The 16,960-nt window shown below is 33.6% G+C and overlaps 1 protein-coding gene and 1 non-coding gene across 3 annotated transcripts in view; one reads left to right on the forward strand and one right to left on the reverse strand.

Moving 5' to 3' along the window:
• Positions 1–16,960, forward strand: part of GRID2 (glutamate ionotropic receptor delta type subunit 2) — a 1,355,750-nt gene that overhangs the window by 879,446 nt on the left and 459,344 nt on the right. The gene's annotated exons all lie outside the window — the stretch shown is intronic.
• LOC113626153 (U6 spliceosomal RNA) lies at positions 1,246–1,352 on the reverse strand. The gene has a single exon (XR_003435061.1). It is a non-coding gene; the product is annotated as a U6 spliceosomal RNA (small nuclear RNA).

Genomic DNA, 16,960 nt, shown 5'->3' on the forward strand with positions numbered 1-16,960 from the left:
ACAAAAATGAGAATTAGGATAATCCATGAATTTCACTTCACATCACTTCTCATTTGTTATAAGGTTTTAAGTGCAATGTAGAATTTTAAGAATGGTCAGAGACAAGCTAACATTCCCCTGAGTGACAGAGACTAGCACCTTAGCTCTTCTGTGTACCAGTAGGAACTAGGGAACTTTGAAGCATATTCAAAGAATTATATTTCTTGGGGAGGAAGTCTGGCCATGCATTCCTGAGGCAGGGTTAACAGAACCTGGAGAAATAACTTAGCTTTACAGAAAGAGACATTGCCACAAAATCTAGTCTTGAAATTTTATTTTGTTAGTTATTTTTTGTTGAGTTTTTTTTTTTTTTACATCTTTATTGGAGTATAATTGCTTTACAATGGTGTTTAGTTTCTGCTTTATAACAAAGTGACTCAGTTATACATATACATATGTTCCCATATCTCTTCCCTCTTGCGTCTCCCTCCCTACCACCCTCCCTATCCCACTCTAGGTGGTCACAAAGCACCCAGTTGATCTCCCTGTGCTACGCGGCTGCTTCCCACTAGTTATCTATTTTACATTTGGTAGTGTATATATGTCCATGCCACTCTCTCACTTTGTCACAGCTTACCCTTCCCCCTCCCCGTATCCTCAAGTCCATTCTCTAGTAGGTCTGTGTCTCTATTCCTGTCTTACCCCTAGGTTCTTCATGACATTTTTTTTTCTTAGATTCCATATATATGTGTTAGCATATGGTATTTGTCTTTCTCTTTCTGACTTACTTCACTCTGTATGACAGACTGTAGGTCCATCCACCTCACTACAAATAACTCAATTTTGTTTCTTTTTATGGCTGAGTAATATTCCATTGTATATATGTGCCACATCTTCTTTATCCATTCATCCAATGATAGACACTTAGGTTGTTTCCATCTTCTGGCTATTGTAAATAGAGCTGCAATGAACATTTTGGTACATGACTCTTTTTGAATTATGGTTTTCTCAGGGTATATGCCCAGTAGTGGTATTGCTGGGTCATATGGTAGTTCTATTTGTAGTTTTTTAAGGAAACTCCATACTGTTCTCCATAGTGGCTGTACCAATTCACATTCCCACTAGCAGTGCAAGAGTGTTCCCTTTTCTCCACACCCTCTCCAGCATTTATTGTTTCTAGATTTTTTGATGATGGCTATTCTGACCGGTGTGAGATGATATCTCATTGTAGTTTTGATTTGCATTTCTCTAATGATGAATGATGTTAAAAATATGGAACGCTTCACGAATTTGCGTGTCATCCTTGTGCAGGGGCCATGCTAATCTTCTCTGTATCATTCCAATTTTAGTATATGTGCTGCCGAAGCGAGCACTTGTTAGTTATTTTTTGAAAGAGAAGCCTATTTCACTTCCTGAAGCAAGTGCAGATTGAAAAAATATAATAGCTTTACTGAATTATAAGTCAAGTACCATAATATTTACCCTTTTAAAGTACAAAATTCAGTGGTTTTAGTATATTCACAGTTATTCAACCCTCACCATTATCTATTTTAAGAATATCACCCAAAAAATAAACTCTGTACCCAATAGTAGTCACTCCTCATTTCTCCATTCTCCCAGGCTTTGGCAACCATTAATCTGTTTTCTCTTTCTGTGGATTTGCCTCTTCTGGACATTTAACATAAATGGAAATATACAATATAAGGACTTTTGTGACTGACGTCTTTCACTTAGCGTTATGTTCTCAAGATTCATCCCTGTTGTAGCATGGATTGGTACTTTGGTACTTCATTCATTTTTATTGGTAAACAATATTCCATTGTCTGGATATACCACATTTGTTTATCCATTATACAGTTTATGGGCATTTGTGTTGTTTCCACTTTTTGGCTATTATGAATAATGATGCTATTAACTTCTATGTACAAGCTTTTATGTGATCATATTTTTTTCATTGCTATTCACATATATCTTGAAGTGCAATTGATCATTCATATGATAACTCTATGTTTAACGTTTTGAGGATTACTGAACTGCTTTCCAATGTGACTGTACCACTTAGCATCCTCACCAGCAATGCGTGAGGGTTCCAGTTTCTTCACATCCTTAACAACACTTGTTATTTTCTAATTTTATTAATATTAATATTATTATTATAGCAATCCTAGTGGCTGTGAGGTGATATCTGATTATGGTTTTGATTTACATTTTTCTGGTGACTAATGATGACCATCTTTTCATGTGCTTATTGGCCATTTGTACATACTTGAAGAAATATCTATTCAAATCCTTTCACCATTTTTAATTGGGTTTTCTTTTTATTGTTAGGTTGTAAAAGTTCTTTGTATACACTGAATACAAGTCCCTTATCAGATATAGGATTTGCACATATTTTCCACCAACTGTGGGTTGTCTGTTTACTATCTTGATGGTATCGTTTGTAGCACAAAAGTTTTTAATTTTCATGAAGTCCAGCTTATCTTTTTTTTTTTTTTTTTTGGTAGCTGGGTAACTTTACCTAACCCAATGTTACTAAGATTTACTCTTAAGATTTCTTCTAATACTTTTATAGTTCAGCTCTTACATTTTAAACGGTGATTCATTTTGATTTAATTTTTGCGTATGTTGTGAAGTAGGGGCCCAATTTTACTCTTTTGCATGTGGATATACACTTTTTCCAACACCAATTGTACCCATTGAATGGTCACGCCATCTTTGTCAAAGTACAATTGACTATAAATGTGGATGCTTACTTCTGGACCCTCAGTTCTATTCTATTGATCTGTATGTCTGTTCTCATCCTAATCCCACAGTATCTTGATTATTGTACGTTTGTAATCAGAGTATGTAAGTCATTCAATTTTGTTCTTCTCAAGATCATTTTGACTACTCTGGGTTCCTTTAATTTCCATGTGAGTTTTAAAGTCAACCTGTCAAATTCTGCAAAACTGGCAGCTAGAATCTGTAGATCAAACTGGGGAGTATTCCCATCTTAAAAGTATTAAATCTTCCAATCAATGAACATGAGCTTTCTGTCAATTTATTTAGCTCTTCTTTAATTTCTTTCAACTATGTTTTGTAGTGTTCAGTGTACAAGTCTTACTCTTCTTTCATTTAATGTATTCATGAATATTTTATTCTTTTTGAAGCTATTATAAATGGGATTGTTTTATTATTTTACTTTGGATTGTTTGTTGATTAGATATGAAATATAATTGATTTTTGTATATTGATCTTATATCCTGCAACCTTGCTGAAGCAGATACAGTTTTTTATATGTACTGTATTTGCTGATTTTAAATCAAATATGGAATATTTAATAAAACTTTTACTCCTATGTTTTTTAAAAAGTTTAGACCTTATAATAGTTTCTTTAAGGAACAAAATATTTATTTCATATCTTCTGCTTCCATAACTATGAACAAGTATTTTCAGTAAGATACTGTATGAAGCAAAATGGATACAAAAACATACCCCATATGATCCTTGCTCTCCATAAACTTATTATCTGTTAGAAAAGATGATATACACACATAACTGTTTTTATGCAACAGGCCCTATACTTAAGGCATACAAAAAAGTAAGCTATTTTGTTTTTAAGATACATCTACTTGCCCTTCTCTGCATAAAAAGAAACCTCTTATGTTTAGTTTGGCTTCACTTTAACTCAAATTTTTCATTAAATAAGTATCTTATTTTTATATTATTTTTACACATTATTTGATGTGTCTAATAATTTTACTTGCAAAACAGCAATATGACATCGCAGTGAAACATAAGTAGAGACATGGCACTAGCAATGTTAGCATGGTTATAAATAGAGGATTAACAATGGATATACTTTATCTTTCTTTTCACTATATTGATTTTTTAAGTAGGTTTTAAACTTTAACATATGAAACACAGTTCAATATAATATTATGGCAGAAACTGCAAGACATTTAAGCTATAAACCTTCAGTTGGCTTATTTTTTTAAATAATATCACTTATGGTTCATTGATATTTTAAGTGCTTACTAGCTATTTCTTATGAAAACTTTAAAATATAGTTAGTTTTAAAATATAGTAGTAATTTTAAAATATGTCTATAATGTAGTGATTGTTTATTACTGTTCTCTAAATTCAGGTATAAATTGAACGTCTTAGCCAAGGATAAATGTGATACTCATACTTTCATTACATGTATTAAAGTGAAGTCACTGCAACTTACCACCACTCCCATCCCCACCTGCACCCCCTTCACACAAGACTTGCCATTCCTACAGTATCTGCTCATCTTTATAACTTTAGTCCCTGTAATAGCTTCTGACATGTGAGTGTTTCCTAAGTGTTTAAGTGAATGAAAAAACAAAGAAAGGAGACATCTACTGAAGTTTTAAGAAAAAAATGGATCACTGTGAAATTGAGGATTAAAAGAAGTTTCCAAAGAGAGTATTAGGCATATAGAGATTCATAAGACTTCCATGATCAGAAAAGAAAAGAGGGGGCCTTTGAATTGTGAAAGAGTCTATGGAAGTGAGATGGTGATTACATCTGAAGGAAAAGAGCAGATAAATGTGATTGGATTAGACACAGGTGTGGGCTCTATATGGCCCTCCAGCTCAATCTAGTCTCCCCACCACCTGTTTTGTTTTATAAAGTTTTATTGGAACGTAGCCACATCCATTTCTTTATGTGTTATCTATGGCTGCTTTTGTGCTATAATGCATGGTTGGGACAGATACCATAGACTGTATGACCCACAAAGCCTAAAATGTTTATGATCTGACCCTTTACAGAAAAGTTTACCAGCCCTTGGATTAGAGCATCCATGAAAGGAAAGCATGGGAAATAACATTAGGGAGTTATTATGATGCTAGAACACAGAGCATTTAAATGTATAGCTAAAGAATTTGGACCCTATTCGAGGACTGATGTGTATCAGGTTGGTAGATCACCCTGGCAGCAGCACATGAGGTAGATTATAATGAGAGACAACACTCAGGAAGAACGGTCAGCCAACTGCTAAATGTGGGAGATGGTCTGGACATGAACTATGGTGGCAGAAACCAGGACGATGGGGTGATGGTGGTAGAGAGAATGGTAGAAAAGGGCAGATACATAGAGAAATAAATCCTCAAGGAGACTCACTGAGAATGGGAGGAAATGTATTGAAAGAGGGAAATGCCAATAACGATTCCAAGTTTTCAGTAGTAGGTAACTGGAAAAATAATGTTGCTCCTGCTAGAAAGTGAGAAAACCACAGACTATGCTGGCTTTGAAGAAATTCTTTTGACATTTTTAAAGCCATGTTATTTGCTGAGATGAGAAATCTTAATGTCTGGCAGGTAATCATAAACATGGCACTGGAGCTCAAAGGCAATTGCCGAAGTACTTGTACTGATTTGAGAAGGAGTGGTTAAAACTGAGAATAGATGCGCTCTCTGGGGGAGAACTGGTGATGATAAGGTACAGGGTGGGGGAATATGTATTAGCCTTAGGGAATGCTTACTCCTAATGGGTATGAGGAAGAAATACCGACACAGCAAAGGTAGCAAGAGTTTTATAGACAGAGCATAGCATCACCTTATCCAGAAAATTGTTCAAAGAGGAAGGATGCACTTAATTTAGTAATATTTTGTTTGAGGATGTAATGAATGTACAGAGCAGGCTATAAGCAGCTCGTAGTCCACTGAAGAAAACAGAATTTAAAATAGAAAAAGAGAAGGATTCTGACAGGTATTGTAAAAACCTTATTATAAGTCATAAGAAAAGAGAAATAACTTTGCATTAAGAGGTTAACGATTGGTTCATAATGACTCATTGGTGTCTTTAAGGGTGGTTTTTGTGAGCAGAAAAGACCATGTAGGAGTTGATTTGGTTTTAAAATAAATGTACAATTTATTAAGGTTACAAATTTTAAAATCTACTCTCTTATTAAGACTTTAACTTTTTAAGTCTTTAGTCAGTCAGCCTCTCTCTGCTCATTCTTCACCCCCTCCTTCTGTTTTAACAATTACTTTTTTTTGCGGTACGTGGGCCTGTCCCTGTTGTGACCTCTCCCGTTGCGGAGCACAGGCTCCGGACGCGCAGGCCCAGCGGCCATGGCTCCCAGGCCCAGCCGCTCTGCGGCACGTGGGATCCTCCCGGACCGGGGCACGAACCTGTGTCCTCTGCATCGGCAGGCGGACTCTCAACCACTGCGCCACCAGGGAAGCCCAACAATTACTTTTAAATATTCGAAAAATATTTGGTGTCACTTAAAAAGTTAATGAAACACCTTTGAATATTATAAACTGCAGTTGTTCACCTTTTTAAAGTACTCTACTTCAGTTATATCATTAACAAAATATCCCAGTATTTGAGTATTCTAATAAATGTATAATTATATGACATCTTAAGTTTGTTTATAATCTCCAATACTATATAACAACTTAATAAAATTTCCACTTTAGCATCTAAATTATTCAATTATGTATTACTTCAATTAGGCACGTTATAAGTACACAAATATTGAACTTTACTAGTTCATACATCTAACATTAATAATATTAATATATCTGATTTTATTCTCTTAAAAATTTTTGTTATTAATTTGATCTCTCTCTAGATTTGAAAAAATCTTATCCGTTAAAGTAATAATAAGGTAATTCTAACCAATTTGGGGGATACTGAGCCAAGATAGTAACAGGCTTTTGTTTAGAGTTGTATTAAATATACTGAGGTCTAGAAATGATCTTTAACATAACTTTATAAACTGGAAGAACTCATGTGTATAGGTCCCCAATCTAATTATATTGTTTGTAAACCTCCCACACTTTTATAGGACTTGATTGGATTTTAGATAATTTTTTGACACCTAAGATATATAAATATTTTTTTCCATTTAACTTTAAAGACCTTTGAACTTGATGGAATCCTTTATTTTTTCATATCCTCTAAGTCCACATAATTACTCTATTAATACTTATTATGTATTAAATTAAGTTAATTCTGAATATACCTCATTGAAACTGTATATTCAGAAAATGTAGAGTCACACTAGAGTCGCACTAGATCCAGGGCTCTGTGAGACTTTCTGGGTCAGGACCTTCATATGAGTAAGGCAAGAGTGGAAGATATGACAGAAAAATTAGCTCACATTTTGAAAGGACATTGTATACCAAAGTGCGGAGTTTGGATTTTATCTCATGTGACAGGTTTTGGGGTGTGTGCGTGTGTGTGTGTGTGTGTGTGTGTGTGGTTGCTAAGATATATATATTTTGTTAAACATATATTTCAAATACAGTTGACCCTTGAACAATGAGGGTTTGAACTGCGCTGGTTCTCTTACACGCAGATATTTTTCTGTAGTAAATACTGCAGTACTACATGGTCAAGTTGGTTGAATCGGAGGATGTGAAGGAACCACAGATATGGGGCTACCTATAAATTATATTCAGATTAACCCCTGAGTTTTCAAGGGTCGACTGTATACACATCAGAAATAGTTCCTCACATATGAGTCCAATCTCTGTTACTTTCTGTCTTAAAGAATTCTGTTGAATTATGAAACTGATAGGCTGTAAAATAGTGAACTTAACATTAAATAAATTTCCCAAGGAAAATTTCTCTATCTCTTCATTAAGAGTCTGTGTTCTCTTCGTTAAATATACCCCAGTGGTTATAGCCACTGAGGTCTGATGTGGCCAAAAAAAGTCCCTTTCTGATCAATGGTACTTTATTTATACAAAATGATACTTTGGAAACAGACACTGTTTGTATATAATTGGAACTCTCAAGACTTGCCCCAAGTCTCTGCTTAAAATGAGTTACCAATGTCTAACATATCATAATCACCCAGAATTTTATGAAAATTACAAAGGCCTGAACATACAATCAAGATTTCTGAGAATGAAGCCTAGGGGTATAATATTTTAATAATGTTAAATTTCTCTAAACTTTGAGACCTGTCAGCTTGGGAGATGTGTAAGGGCAGTTAATTCTCGTGGCCTCTGGGAATTGACATAGGGACCCTAGGAGGTCAGTTAATGCTCTGTGATGGTTCACTGTGTGCATTGGGAAGAATTTATATACTACATCTGACTTTCCTGCCTATTGCCTACTTTTTCAAAGTAAGTAAAGCCCCACAAGTAGCTAAATAAGCAGCTTCAGACAATTTAGAAAACACTGAACTGGGAGTTTAGTCACCACTCATCTTTACTGTGCTTTCAGAGAACAGATGAACTCCAGTGGGTTCACAGAATTCATGATCATTTCAGAATTTAATCTCAGGTCATACTTTATACACTGGAAGCACCTAACTCAATCTCTATAATATTTCATGTCATAGAAGTATATTAATGGGTACACTCTGTAGTTCCAAGCATTAAACATTTTATAGTTAGGTTTCACTGTTCATTACTTTTGCACCAGCAGTCATTTTTTTCATATCTAGTATGATTTTCCATTCCTTAGAGGATGTCGAATTTTCTACTTTTTCATACTTTCTTACTGGCAGCTTCTTATCTCCTTTTATTAATGTTGAAGTCTTCAATTTGTTGCCCTAATGTACCCATATAACAATAGCTTGATTCATTTGTATCAAAGGGAGGACGTGAAAACACAGTAATGCTTCTTGCCTATTTTTACTTTCTTTAAGTGCAAATTGAAAATACTAGAAGACATAGGGTTAACCACTCAAGTTTTTCATCATAGTCTAAAAGAAATGAATGCAATAGAAGGGCTATATTTTTCAATTGCCTCACCACATTTTTTTAAAGGTGGGGCAAGATCTTAGTGCATATGTATATCTGTTTATTTTTTTGCAGAATTACAACCAATTTTATACACATAATTATATAGTTATACTATCTTGAAGAAATAGTGTAATTGTATTTTTTCTGAGATCTGTGAATAAAAATACAGTTAGAATATTAGAATATAAAGAACATATTTTGTTACCCTTTGGTACAGTTTTGCGTTTTTAAGAGGTCTTGTTCCTTAAAACTGAAGGTACATCAGTCATTATGTCTATAACACCTGGCCCACATAGTAATGCTCAGTAAATATTGGGTGAATGAGGGAGGAAGGGAATGGGTACGTGATTAAATGAATCGATGTCATACACATTATTTCTTCTAACTTAACTGCATAACAGAAAAGAGAATGACTCAGCATTGTTTGAGTTTTCTTAAACCACAGAAACTTTTCAATTTCTTAATATGTCATCTGACTTCATATACTATACCAGCAATCACAGGCACACTTGTATAATTAAAAACACTCTATAAAAATTGTATATCCAATATGTAATACCTACTTCCCGAGAAAGCAAATTGTATTACAAATATTGCCCAAGTAAATTTATGTGGTTGAACCGTGGTATTTTTATGTTACTGAATGAGTCTGAGCACTTCAAATGCCTTAAAAGATCCTCTCAGTCATAGGATATTAGAATTCTTCATGGCTGAGAAATCCTGTCTGTCCTGATACTTCTCCTTTGGCCAAACGTGTCTAGATGTTGCTTATTATTGTACATTTTTATATTAGAAAGATAGTTAATCTTCTATATGTAAACTTCTATCATGTAAAGAAGAAAAGTAAAACATATAAGAGGAGAAATATCAGGAACTATACGTCTCAGGTCAACACAAATTTGCCTTTTTAACTGGATATATTAAAAACAATACTAAATAGTTGACATTGCAAAATTCCAGTGATATTTAAAACATGAATGATTTTATATACATATATTTTTTCTGTATTTACTATTTTTATAAAATATTTTGTGGAAGGGAAGGAAATTAAGTATAAGCTCCTATATGCTTAAGACCAAATATGTAAGTTAATGGGAAAATAAAGGCTTTGAAATTTTAAGTTTAGCAAAATCATTATACTGCAAATGCTAAAATATAAATTAAATTCATACTTTTGAAACAAGCATTTGGAGTGCTATGAAAGTCAAGAGATGATAGTGACAGTATAATTCTTCCTACTGCTGTAGGAATAAGATTGCAGAATTGGTAATCAAGGCAATTTATGTTCTAAAATAAAATTCTGCACACTGAATCGGATCTACAAAGACTAAACTTTTTTTCTAAATCCAGGAAAAATGATTTTAAGTCTATCTAAATTATTTTGTGTTAAGACTTTAACAGTCTTTGGATGTCAGTAAACTGTGTAGTTTCTTTGGAGTGAAACAGTAATTTATGCCTAGATGTATCTAAACTTCAAATAACAATATATGTCAGAAGAAAAACCTTTTTTTCCGTGCCTATTGTGAATATGCCCTTGAATTTACATAAAATACTGCAATAAATTGTGACTGATGTGAAAAACAAAACAGAGCTATTATATAAGCGAAAGGCTTATAAAAATAGACCATAAAATAGATTCTGAGCACCATACAAGTTGAAGCCATCTCTTGTAAGTCAAGGTTACTGGAATGTTGGCTTGATGATAATGAATGAGTTGCAGCACCCAGTGTAGTCTATAAGGAATGAGTTGCAGCACCCAGTGGAGTCTATTAGGAGGATGGATGAACCAAAAATCTTCAAATACGCCAGTGAAATCTATACTACTAGGGACTATCTCCCAGAAGTACCTGCGACCTAATTTTTTTCCCATGTCCAAACTTGGTACTATTTTCAAATTTGTCTTCCTCCTTTTTGTAGCCTAAATCTACTTTCCAGTTTTTGAGAACTACATGCTCTCCTTTAGTTCATACACCTTGTCTGTGCTTGTGCCATTAACTTCACCTGGTAGTTTCCTTAAAACCCCTTCCCCCAGCCTCAACCTCCAATACACACACCTTACAAAAATCTATCATTCAAGACCTATCTCAAAGACCATCTCCTTGGAACTCTTCTGATCCCTTCAATCAGGAAACACTTTCCTATTTTTTTTTTTTCCGGTTTCTGTTTGTTTGTTTTGTTTTGTCTTAACAAAGGACTTTGTACATTGGTTGTGGAATTTATCTTAATCCAACCAGTGTTATATACAGTGTTTAGATGAGTCCCTCCCACAAGATTATGCTTTACTTTCTGAAACAAATTATATTCCAAATTATAATTCCTTTGCATAAAGTTGATCATTCCTCTGAAATTAATAGAGAACTAAATTCTATGAAGTAAAAGTTGATATAATAGAAAATAAACATTTCCCTAAGACTTAACTCTAGGAGAAGTTTCTTTACTCTTAAGGTGAGCAAAATAGTGATAGGATTATTGTGAGGCTAAAATAAGAAAAAATAAAATAGAATACCCAGCACTAGATAGTTGGCAAAAAAAATTAGGTCTTTTCTCTATATATTATATATAATCTAAGTGAGAGAAGAATTAAAAGAAGTGAACTGGTATTGTAGTTTAGACACCCAAGTAATCAATCACCTTATTGAAAAAAAAAAATCACCATGAAGTTGAATAAGGCTTACGAAGATGCTGGGAAATATATATTGTTTTTTCCTGCATCATTACTGTTCTGTTTATGAGAGAAAAGACTCTGGAATAGAGTGTAGGAAGGAGGAAGTATCGGACTTTACCTGAATTACCTGTTTATTCAGAGATGAACTGCAGTTGTCACCAGGGTGACAGTGAGAGAAGAACCGGGTACTTCATTTCAAGCAGGCAGGAAACTGCAGAGAAGGAAGTCTTCACAGTGCTGTCCTAAGGCAAGGCAGGTGGAACCTCAAAAGCTGGTTTCAAACACCACTCAGTAACTTCCAGTTGCTTCATAGCCTCTGAAAGGAGAGAATATGCCTTCAGAGCATTTCTCATGGCAAAGAGGAATTCAGAATAGTTACAATGAATTAAGAAGAAATCGAGTTTAACTTAACTGAAAGACATTTACTTCTTTTTATTTTGCTTCAAATGGCATTTAAAAATATTTCACTACCATATAAATATGTGATATCAGCATATTAGCTAACTGGATGTGTCAATATATTTTTGTTGTATTAAAAGAGGCAAAATTCATTTAATGAAATGAATATATTCACTGTAGTCCATGATAATTGGTCTGATATTGTATGGCCAATTCTGGAAGCAAAACCCAGTTGAAATTTCTTCATTACACTAGTTTCATCAATAGCAGTCTGTCAGAATTACAGGCATAAAATCTCATAATGTGTTTTCAGTGAATGGTTGAAGGTCTGAATGGATAAATTAGAGGACACATCTCCCCTCCTGTCTCAACTTTACCATCTCTAATAGTTGCACTTAAATGACATGACTAAAGTTATTTAACCCTGATAAAGTGTCTCTACATAATAAAATTTACCCAAATGTATTTTTAACATATGTCTTGTGCCAAGAAATGTATTTTTCATATAGATTTGGTACTTTTTCCCATCATATTTTATTGACAATATCCTCAAATGATGTTACACTTTTCATTGAATGCTTCTCATATTGCAGACAGGGATTCAGGCATCATGAATGTACTCAATGGCTTAATTTTAACGTTGTTTCCAGTACAGTATTGCTGAGATGATGCAGCAATTTTATTGATATAAACATCAGAAAATTTCAAAACAATAAAAATGTAGTCAAAATTGTTGTTAGACTCAGGGATCTACTGTGTACTTGAGCCACCTTTAAATGGTGTACTTCTATTCATACCAAGTATCAGCTGCAGAGGGCCCAAGACTTTAGAACTTGTGCTAAATGCATGCATTGCCTGGGGGATTCCCAGTGCTGTTGGTGATAGACAGGTGGTACCCTGCCCCTTGTGCAGCACCAACATTGCCCTTAGATGGCCACCATCTTGCAGGAGAAATGGAGTCTAACTGCCTCAGGTGCACCATCTGTCCAAAGGGAGTTGGTTACCACATAATTCTGAGCTTCCTTATCTACATCATGTTTTTATTATATACATTAAAAATGAGACTGTCCTTTCACATATTCTGTTAGAATTGAACTGTGTCAAAGTAAACGTTTGTGTTTATAGTAAAAATTCTTGTGTCAAAGTAAAATTTGTGTTGATAGTAAAAATTTTGACTTATTCTTGTGAAGGTTTAAAGATGTCTTTTCACATGAGGTTCCCAAATTTATTTGTTTTCTTGAATTTCTCCTAGTAATTATGTTTCCTATGCTTAATTTTTATTTTTTTCCCATGTTGTGTGAATAACAGACTTGTTAAAATGAGAAGTAGTTTTACTTTCTTAAAATATTACGTTGATTTTCTATAACTTGACTGAATCATTCTTAGTGATCTAAGTTCTTTCCTATAATTTTCTTTCAAGACAGATATAGTATTTGTTTGATTAAGTGTGAAACAACATACATTCTTTTGCCAAAAAGGCTGTAATATAACAAGAAACCTTTTAGGAAATTAAGTAAATCTATTTTTTAAATGATACATTCATTGTACGTATATGTCAGTTATAAATGATCATTTATGATCCTCTAAAGTTTTGTACAAAACTGTGGTAAATTTTGTGCAAAGAAAAGAAGCTCCATAGGTAGATGATTAGCTATTAGTCATTTTGTTTGAATGAGAGCATAATGAACCTTTTTGGCTTCTATTATCATGCTGACACAATCAAATAAACTTATAGAAGAAAAATGTTAGCTGAAAGAAAGAAAATAGGGGTAATTGTTCCACCTGTACTTTTTTTTTAAGTGACTGGATTCAATGCAATTTCAAAAAATCTGGTAACTTATACATCTATTGTTCTATAAAGTAACTTACTGGAATACTTTGAAACATATGGCAGAACCAGAGATTGTTAGGTTTCCACAGAGAGAATTCTTTAAGGGATACTACTGGTCACCTAATTTTGCCCACTCTTTAATAGTCAGTTTGGCTTCCTGAAGTTCAGGTATCCACACATGTTGGTGCACATATATTTTAGAGATTCTTTATTTTGAGCACTTAAAAACACAAGAATTGGATTTGTTTCTATAACATCTACATATACATATATTTAGTTTCTTTTAGGTAAAGATATTCAACTAATATAACATGCGTTATGATATCAATTTACAATTCCCCCTTGTCAAGGAAGAGTAGTCACCCTTGGTCTGTGTTGCTAAGACCTATTTCTTCTGTGTTCCACACAAGGCAGCGTTGGAGTGTCTGCTTTTTTCAGGGCCCTTATTGTTATTTGTGTATAGGTATGCATAACCTACATTGATCCTAAAACATTCAATATGGCTTTAAAATATTGCCATGTTAAAACAACTAAACATAAGTGAGAAAATTAGAGTAAAGAGGCAATAAGGTAATAAAAATATGTGAAACTAGGAGTAAAGTTTAACACCACTCTTTCTAGAGGCCCAGATAACAAGTCTAGATCAGTTATGCAGTTTTCAGCATATGCTAAAGTGCTTAGGGACACAGTTATTCTTGGCACTGAGAGAAATGTGTTCCTTTTTATCTTCATAAAAGAAATATTGTGTAAGGCATTGACTCAAAGGTTTCAAAGCTAACAAAACTGCCCAATAGTTCATAAAAATGGCAATAACTTTGTAATGTGTTAACAATAAATTTCATGTTAAAGTTTATCAAAGTTGCTTATGGTCTGATACTAAAGTCTGGTTTTGCAGGAGCAATTCTATGGCATGTGACTGCTTGTGAGTTTGTGTTTGTGAGTGTGAGTGTGTGATAAGGAAAGATGGGATAGGGGAGAGGTATCCTCAAGGCAAAGGGACATTACAAATCTAGTCCAGTAACAAAGATTTCTGTGGTGTAATTAGAAAAATAGTAACTATCATATCTAGAGAACATGAAAAATCTTAGTCGTCACTTAACACATATGTTCATATTTAATCTTTACTGACAGGCATCAACATCAACTGATTTATTTTTTTTTCTTTTTGTATTGTTGACTTTGCTCTTATATTTCTTTAACACTTTATTAACGTCATCTATGCATGCATTTTGGGGAACTATAATATTTATTTTAATTTTATTTTATATCGGAGTATAGTTGATTTACATGTTGTGTTAGTTTCAGGTGTACAGCAAAGTGATTCAGTTATACATATATCTATTCTTTTTCAGATTCTTTTCCCATACAGGTTATTACAGAGTACTCAGTAGAGTTCTCTGTGCTATACAATAGGTCCATGTTGATTATCTATTTTATATATAGCAGTTCGTATATGTCAATCCCAAACTGCCAATCTATCCCTCTCCCCCCTACCCTTCCCCCCCGTAAATATAAGTTCATTCTCTAAGTCTGTGAGTGTGTTTCTGTTTTGTAAATAAGTTCATATGTATAATTTTTTTATATTCTGCATATAAGCGATATCATATGATATTTGTCTTTCTCTGACTTACTTCACTTAGTATGATAATCTCTAGGTCTATCCATGTTGCTGCAAATGGCATTATTTCATTCTTTTTATGGCTGAATAATATCCCATTGTTTATATATACCACATCTTCTTTATCCATTTATCTACTGATGGACATTTAGGTTGCTTCCATGTTTTCGCTATTGTAAATAGTGCTGCAGTGAACGTTGGGGGGCATGTATCTTTTTGAAGTCTTGTTTTCTCCAGATATATGCCGAGGAGTGAGATTGCTGGATCATATGGTAGCTCTATTTTTAGTTTTTTAAGGAACCACCATACTATTCTCTATAGTGGCTGTACAAATTTACATTCCCACCAACAGAGTAGGAGGGTTCCCTTTTCTCTACACCTTCTCCAGCATTTATTGTTTGCAGACTTTTGATGATGGCCACTCTGACCGGTGTGAAGTGATACCTCATTGTAGTTTTGATTTGCATTTCTCTAATAATTAGTGATGTTGAACATTTTTTCATGTGCTTTTGGCCATCTTCTTTGGAGAAATGTCTATTTAGATCTTCTGCCCATTTTTTCATTGTTTTTTTTTCTTTTTTGATATTGAGCTGCATGAGCTGTTTGTATATTTGGAGATTAATCCCTTGTAGGTCACATTGTTACCAAATATTTTCTCCCATTCTGTGGGTTGTATTTTCGTTTATGGTTTCCTTTTATGCAACCATTTTTCTATTCTTTATCCTCCCCCTCTCTTTCACACAGACATACAAATTTACATAAATAAGACCAAAAAATACTTGTTTTTATTGTGGATATTTTTGTCCTTTTTTCTCCTTCCATGCCATCAACATCCTGCCCCTCATTCTTGCCTTTCCATTTAACATATTAATAGCCTAGTGTTATTCATTCCATATTTTTCTCTATACTCATATAACCACGTACATATACCACATATACACACGTACTTTCATGTATATGCAAACACACACCTATACATACCTAAATATACATATGTACAACATTTTGGTCATTATTTATCTTACCCAAAATGGTATCTTACTATATACACATTTTCAATATCTTGCTTTTCTCACTCAGAATTTCCTCATGGAAATCTCTTTACCACTCTAAGTCATCAGGCATAGGTCTAATTCAGTCTTTGAAATGACTGTATAATAAAGTCATGGAAGGAATTTTTCACATTGTGTTCACTCACTCCCCTATCAGTAGGCCATGACCTTATTTACAATTCTTGGTTACTTTAAAAATGCTGCAGTAAATATCATTTACCTTTAATACTGGAATAAGTTAGAATAGATTCCCCAACATGAAATTGCTCAGCCAAAGATATGCATAATTTTAATTTTAGTAGATATTGATAACCACATGCCTAAAGGCTGTAACACTCCACATTTCCACTAAAAATGTATAATATTACCTTTTATTCCTCCAGCAAAAAATCTAATTCCTGATAAGACACTACTGTGATTTTTATTCAAATTACATTAAATATATATATATATATATATATATAAATTTTAAGAGCTATTAATTGATTTTACTAAAAATTTACTAAATATGCTATACAAGCTACTGACTCTGACTCTCTGGATTAGTGGCAATTTGATGAATATTAGATGGTAGAAATAATATAAATAGAAATTTAGTTAAAAGCAAATATCCCAAACGACATTTGTACTTTTTTCCAACTCCTTCAGTTAATTACGGAACATTATAGGGAGCTCCCAGCTTTGAATGCATCTTTAAGT

This window comes from Aethalodelphis obliquidens, unplaced genomic scaffold (assembly GCF_003676395.1).
Source record: "Aethalodelphis obliquidens isolate GAN/ISIS:26980383/991018 unplaced genomic scaffold, ASM367639v1 scaffold17, whole genome shotgun sequence".
Lineage (NCBI taxonomy): Eukaryota > Metazoa > Chordata > Mammalia > Artiodactyla > Delphinidae > Aethalodelphis > Aethalodelphis obliquidens.